General features: G+C 39.5%; 1 long non-coding RNA gene across 4 annotated transcripts in view; it reads left to right on the top strand.

Annotated features, from left to right (window-relative positions):
• Positions 1–315: 315 nt before the first annotated feature.
• Positions 316–7,462, top strand: part of LOC111651788 (uncharacterized) — a 15,915-nt gene continuing 8,768 nt past the window's right edge. The window contains exons 1-5 of one of the 4 annotated variants that reach the window (XR_015436966.1): positions 316–365; positions 591–652; positions 3,996–4,136; positions 6,350–6,432; positions 6,749–6,848. This is a non-coding gene — a long non-coding RNA (uncharacterized LOC111651788). Of the gene's footprint in view, positions 420–590; positions 653–3,995; positions 4,137–6,349; positions 6,433–6,748; positions 6,849–7,462 lie in introns of all 4 variants that reach the window. The other 3 variants (XR_002760536.2, XR_015436967.1, XR_002760537.2) reach the window with 3 other exon arrangements.

Below are 7,462 nucleotides of genomic sequence, written 5' to 3'. Positions count from 1 at the left end.
TCCCTCCACCTCCTTCAGCCGCTGCAAACACTCAGCCAGGCCCGTCCCATCAAAACCACATCAAGATTTATGTACAGTATTTATTTTTAGCAGCGACAACTTAAACTTCAACATTGTTTCTCATTTATTCACTAAAATCTCCTTTATTAATTTCCATTTATTATTTTCTTTGTATATTTTTATTTTTGTGTATCTTTCTTTTGGGGAGCTTTTATTTTGTTAATTGTATTTTTATTATGTGACCTTTGACATTTTGGCTGTGTCACTTCCTGTCGATTCGCGTCATTCTTGGTCGTTCTCCACAGTCAGCGTCAGGCGGCGCTGAGGAGAGGTAATACAGAGGGAATACCCCTGCTGTCAATATCGTGCGAAAACGTGGTAAAAGAACTAAAAACAGACATGAATTTCATCGTGAACAGGTCACAAACACTGTTACTTGTTGTTATAGTGGCTGCTTAAGTGTGTTTATGTTATTTGATCATGTACAGTATTTTTGTAGCATGCTAGTTTCTCGATCATAAATTAGGCTAATAGTGGTCGGGGCTAGTTTCTCATGCGGCTCGCCGCTCTCTCCCTTTTTCCTTTTAAAGGTGAGCACGTGGAAACCTGGTCATGAGAAGATGCTGTACTGATTTTAGTGGTTCACACACAGGTATGTGACCTCCCCCTTTGTTATTGTTTTTATTATGTACATTTCGTCTGTATTGATAATTTAGCTACAGTGTATATTTTAATGTATGTTCATGTTCATATTTTTATAACATTTTATTAAATTTCTGCTGGTGGGTGAGGATAATTTTTTTGTGCAATATTGTAAATTGTAACTATATGATCAAATGTGATGTATTTTGCTTATTGATGTAAGAGAAACTAGTAAATGTAGTGGTATGAGCTGCACTCTGTGCGCTCAGTTGGAGTCAGGCTGTGCTGAGGAGAGGTGTGCATGTAGAAACATGGTCATTAGGAGTTGCTGTACTGATATTGTGTTACACACAGCCCGCAAGAATAAATCCCCCCTCCCTGGTTGGCAACAGTTGTCCCTCCACAACATAGTTCAGGGCAAGATGAAGCCCCAGGTTAGGCCAGCTACACATATTCAGAAAATTATTTCACAAAATTGCCTCTGAAATATCCCAAACTTCTCCTATCTCATGGTATTTTGGGCCTGCTGGCTGCACAGAGGCTTTGTTGCTGACTTGCTGGCTGGTTGACTGTGACTGGTTGGCTTAGTGTCAGCTGTTGGCCCAGCCAAGCTCAGCTCAGATTGCTCCAGATTAGGAGATGGGGCACTCTGAGAGCAACTATGATCCATATTAAAGCTGCATAAAATGAAAATTGCAAAGATTTAGAGACGGATCATAGGCCACAGAGAATTTAATCACAACCTGGCAGTGTGTGTGTGTATGTGTGAGTGCGTGCATTTGTGTGTGTGTGTGTGTGTGTGTGTGTATGCAACTCTGTATAATACATAGCGCACAGTGACATGAGGATTATCGATGTAGGCTGTATTTACTTATCAACCCAGTGTTCAGAGATGTATCACAACTGTTTTATCAGTGCTGCAGCTCCTCTCTGTCATGACTACCCAACAGATGATGCATGTAAAGTGTGGGGTTACTGTGTTTTGAACTTTGGAGACAAAATGTGATGTTCACTTACAAAAAAAAAGAAACAAAACAAAACAAAAAAAAACATAACAAACATTCATTTGTTCTGTGTTGGTGTGTGAGTGGGCGAGAGTGTGAGTGTTTATGTGTGAGCACAGCCGGGGATGATACTGTTCCGGTGTCCTCAACACTTGTAATCCCCCTAAAGCTTTAAATACTGTTACTGTTTATTCAAATGGTAGTCTAGTAATAGATAGCTGTACAGAGGTCCTAAATTTGAAGTCACAATATCTAACCTATATTTCCTGTAATGTCTTAAAGTTGCCCACCCATGGCTTCAAGACTATGAATTGGATTTTACATAACTTTCTTAAATTTCACACTGAACTCTTTTCAATGATGCAATTTATGTAAGACTGAATTTAAGGTTTTGGAATAGCTATGCTGATTTTAAATGGCAAAAACAAAAAATGTTGAATAAGTCTTTACAGTGTATCTCAAATAAATATCACTCAATTGCAACTTTATGAGCACTAAAATAATGAAATATCACGCATACAAAATATTACATCAGTTCAGTAAATATGATAAATTGTTGTGAGTAACTACCCTACAGCATAAAATGTCATCAGAACTGGCTTCTACGTCTAAATATTAACATGCTTCATAGATGTTAATGCATGAATAATCCAATGTTTGCAATCACAAAATGATAGGGGCCATTCTGCATAAGAGTATTTTTACTTCAGTGCTACAGTAATAAAATTTTACGGATAATACCGTATCTCTGTTCTGTCACTTAAGTAAGATCTTTAATGCTGCAAACAACAGCTATTTTCATTATCATTTATTCTGCTGATGATTTTCTTGAGTCATTAATTCATTGTTTCATCAATAAAATACCAGAAAACCGTAAAATGATAATAATAAATTCCCCTCACAACATCTGAGAACACAAGATGACGTAATCAAATGTCTTCTTTTTTTCAAATATTCAATTTACTATCATTTTAACATCAAGAAAAGCAGCAATTTCTCACATTTTAGATCCTGGAAATATCAAATGTTTGGCATTTTTGTTTTAAAAAATTACTTAATTAATGGAAAACAAAAATTGTTGCTAATTTCTAATTGACTTATGGTTGGTTCTTTTACTTGTAATGGAGTATTTTTACATTTTGGTGTTGCTACTTTTACTCAAGTAAAGGATTTGTATACATTTTAGGTTTAACATGTTCTTAAACAGGTACGTATAGTGTAGGATGAGAGTTAGTTTTACTATTATTATTATTTACTATTGTTTATCGGGATGATTTGCTTCATTTAATTAATTAACTACATACTGTTGTACTGTATGCATTTCATATTCTGTTCCTTATTTTATATGGATCTACATAGACACTGTGCTCTGTGTTCTGTTGTTCTACAGTTGAAGTGGTCATCAAAAGTGGTCTAAGCTACACAAAAGAAGCTGTCCTCATGCTTTTACTTTACCTACACAGAAACAGTTGTATTGTAGTCAGTCTTATTCACCTGTCCTCTCTCGAAAGTCTTTCAAATTAACTCTAAAAATAAGCTATATACAAGTTTAGCTGTCAATTTCCTCTACATTACTGCTTATAAAAAAAAATGTTCTATTTCTTTAGAGTGTTGTTTTTTTTGTTTTGTTTGTGTGTGTGTGTATCTGTGCATGTGTGTTTGCAGCCATAGGCAACATGTGTATGAGAAACCTGACAGCATTCATGACTCGTGCCCTATTTGTGCTCACCTGTATCTGCATCTCTTCTACATCTGAACACATACGATGTTTCCTACACAAATCTCATTTCTGTCACTGTCGCTGCCTATCTCTGCGGTTTAGTGCAGGGTTTTGTTGCATGTCTCTCTTCTGTTTGCTTTTCTCCTTCTTTCTTCCTCCCTCCCTTTTCTTCCATTCCATATTTCCAAATCCCTCTCCAAGAGCATTGTGTGTGTGTGTGTGTGTGTGTGTGTGTGTGTGTGTGTGTGTGTGTGTGTGTGTGTGTGTGTGTGTGTCTGCATGGTTCTCATACACACAAATGTGCGCACAGAACGCAGACTTAGATCGAGCAGATGGTGACCGTATTCATTTTTTCCCCGACTAACATTAACCATTCATTATAGACAGCAGACTTAGCCAATCCCACATCCGCCCCCATGCAACACATACACACACACATGCACACTCACACACACATAATGTCCAATAATTTTGCCATTAGCCCAGTGACGGTCCCAAAATCTTGCGTGCCCCTCAGTCAGTGTTGATACTCTCTCCTTCCAGACGGTCCCAGCTCTGCTCTGACTCAATCTGTTGACATTTCTTATTCCGTCCCCATGACTCAAATTTCTCCTCCTTCACTTCATCAGCCCACAACAGGAATGAGGAGCATCTGACGATTCCCTCTGCCTCCCCTTCCATCCAATCCTGCTTTTTTTTTTCTTTTTTTTTTTTTTTTCTTTGTTCCTTCCACTATCACTGTCTGGCTTCTTCTGGCAACTTCCCCATAAGTAAGAGAAACAATCACTCTGCTTTCATCCTTTGTTTCTCTTTCTGACTCATTTACCTTCGCTCCTAAATTTCTGTCTCTCTGTAATCAAATAGAAAAAAAAAACTAAAACCTGTTAGGCAGTAAATCAGGTTTAATCTCTGGCTTGAAGAAAAGATGAACATTAATCCACATCTGTCCATACAAATGTTTACCGCTCATATTTCAGACCTCATTAGGCCCTGCTGTTAAGCTGCGTGCTCATGGTTATGTACATGAATGCTGCAAGAAAAAAGAATGGAAAAGAGAGGCAGGGAGACTAATGTGTGTGTACAAGCGTAGTTTTGTGTAAATGCGTGTGTGTGCTTGCAGACATGCACGTTTGCCTCCTTGCATGCCTCCCCTGTAGTGAGAGCCATCTGAGAGGGTTTTGGCCCTCTGCCGCTCTGTGAGGTCTGTAAGGTGCAGAAGCAGAGAACTCTCACACACTTAAACTAATGAGAGTTTTAGCTGCAGTCAGAGAGCAGTGTGAGTTAGTGTTCTTCAGCCACCCAATGGACATCAATCGCCCTATGGCCTGAAGGCTTTACTCAGCTCCCTTTGCTAAACTGCACCCATCGCTACCCTTTACACACACACACACACACACACAGATGAGGCATCCTGAGGGGTCTAAACTGACTGGTCTATACCAGAAAAGGAGTGTATCACGGTTTTATGCTGCAAGCTTTTCTAGAGAGAAGACTCTGCCTTTACATCATAATATTGAGAGGTCACTGCATACCAGGAGTGGACACAATAACCAGCTTAATTCCGTCTTAAAACAATAGTCTGGTACCCACATGAACACTGAAACAGGTCCTACTCCATTCTGGCCATTAAAAGAATCTCCCAGCGGAGGAGATAAAGGAACAAAATCCACAGTCTGTTGTTCTTCAGCCAAAGCTAATATGAGGCTTCAGGAGTCTTAGTTAGACAAACCAAGTGAGTATCTTCAAAAGTCATGGTGTTTTCAGTGGAAAATTCCCCCTTTGCATTTACCTGTTGCAGTGTATAGACCCAGCCACAAAGGTGGAGTTTGGTACTAAAATGACTAAAATAACATTGGAAGATATCAACTGAACTCTGAACAGCAGCAATGATGGGCTCATATAGTCTACAGCTACTGTTTGCAGATAGGCCTGAATGCCGGCGGGCGGTGTGATTCACATTCCTGCGACCGGTTTCTGCTATTCTGCCAGTCGACAGTTGGCGGCAGTAACACGCAATAAAGCTCAGCAAAGGCAGAGAAGAAGACAAACAAACCAGCGAACGTGCATGTTATAAAAGCATGATTTAAAATGCTCAGAAAATTAATCAAATGCTTTCAACATGTTTGTTAGGCCTCAGGAATACACACAATGTGTTTCAGAGGGAAACAAGGAATCTCCACATGGCACCTTTTTAATTTTTTTTTACTGCTTAATTCAATGCAATACAAAGCTCCGGCTGGTATGTTTTGTTGAGACTACATCAGTTAGGGGTTGAGTCAGTATTTGAAGTCCACAGTGTGCAGTATTGAATTGCATTATATTGTAAGGAGTTTGTAAAGTCTCTTATTTTGTACTTAATGACAGACACAGCATGTCATCACCATCTCAAACTATAGTGATAAAAATGATCGTAGAGCTGATTTGACATCTCACTAGCAGTCTCAACAAAAACTGAAAATTTGAAGCTTCACAAAAGGGGATATTTATTGTATTGTGCTGTTTTATATTATGTTTATATCTATGTTTTTGTGTCCACATCATGTGCATGATGATATAGTTCCCTTTGTGACATATGAATCAGAGGCGAAGCCTTTAATTTTTGTGTTATTTGGTGAGATCATAATGTAAGATCCATTCCACATTCTTTTGATATTATCCACACAAAGGCCATTAACCTTTATAACATGTCTGATGCGTGAGGCTCCTTTTCATTAACCAGTTAGTTGAAAGGTTTGGTTGTTGTCGACATAACCTCAAAAGAATTGCCAGGAAGTTGACAGAACGCCACAAAGAGAGATCAGATTCCATGTGTGCCTTTGTGCTGCATATATCACAAGTGTCTGAATCTGTGCATTTTTTCTTTTTTTTTTTTTTTGGTGTGTCTGCATTGTTTTGTACAAGCACATCCCCTCCCCCAAAATACAGTAAAGACAAAACACATTAACACCATCCCTCTCCCTACTTTTGTCTCCTCTCCATCTAGCTCCTCTTCTGTCAGCCACCCCTGTGCCCTAAAACTGTCCTAAATGACTTAATCTACAGGGCGACAGGCCTCTAGAGAGGCTGGTGAGTGAGGACGATCTCTGTGTGCTGTAAGGGGATTGCTGTAATTACTGGGATCTGTGCACCGTATTTATCTTTTCAAGGGACGGGTGATCCTGCCATAAAAAGCCCAACATTTGGCAGTTAACTAATGCACACCATTAGATTGATTGTGTTGGATTTGTGTTTGTGTGTGTGTGTGCGTGTGTGTGCGTGTGTGCGTGTGTGTGTGTGTGTGTACTGCTGTCATGCTCTGTAATGTGTGTTAAATAATGCTTGGTTGTTCTCTGTAATCCTGATTAAATGGGGGTTAATGTGTGTCTGTTATACTTTTTCACAGACTCTCCAACCGTGACCTTCTATGACTTAAGAGTTTGCATAAATGAACTGGCTCATATGACGCGATTAGACAGAGGGAGATGCAGCGAGACAAGGCAGAGGTATGAGGTTCAGGTAGCACTGGTGGATTTGTCTGTATTGCTGTCTTGATGTTTCATTATGCAGCAACAAGAGACACCGTGAGTGACATTTTGTCCCAAAATAAATAAAAAACATCGCCTGATATGCTCCTTTTCTTGAACATAAACCTCAGCAGCTTTCAAAATCTGACATCAGGAGTAAAATAAAAGGGAGAAAATAATGAAAGAAAATGAAATTATCACTCTTCTTGGATGTGGCAGAGAAACAAACAGATTGACCACGCTCTTCTTTCCAAAATCCTCCCCCGTGCAGGCAACATGTTCCTCACGTCCATCTTGGCTGTTTTTTCAGATATTTGGTGTCAGTGTGTGTGTATGTGTGTTTGTGTGTGTGTGTGTACATGTAAATGTGCACATGGGTTTGTTTGTGTGTGTGTGTGTGTGTGTGTGTGTGTGTGTGCGCGCTGGTTGTGAAGACGGAGGCTGCACCAGGCTGTCCAGCCTACACATAAACCGTCCCGTCGTTAAATCACCTTAGTGTTCCATCCACCATCCACTGCCCTGAGCATGTTTTTCATTTGATGTGTGTTTTGGTTGAAATGAACGACACTCGGGGAGAGGAGAGTGAAAATAAA

Source organism: Seriola lalandi, unplaced genomic scaffold, assembly GCF_002814215.2.
Source record: "Seriola lalandi dorsalis isolate HSWRI2012SDOR001 ecotype SW California unplaced genomic scaffold, Sedor1 jcf7180002053772, whole genome shotgun sequence".
NCBI classification, from domain to species: domain Eukaryota; kingdom Metazoa; phylum Chordata; class Actinopteri; order Carangiformes; family Carangidae; genus Seriola; species Seriola lalandi.
This window is presented reverse-complemented; position numbering and strand designations above follow the sequence as displayed.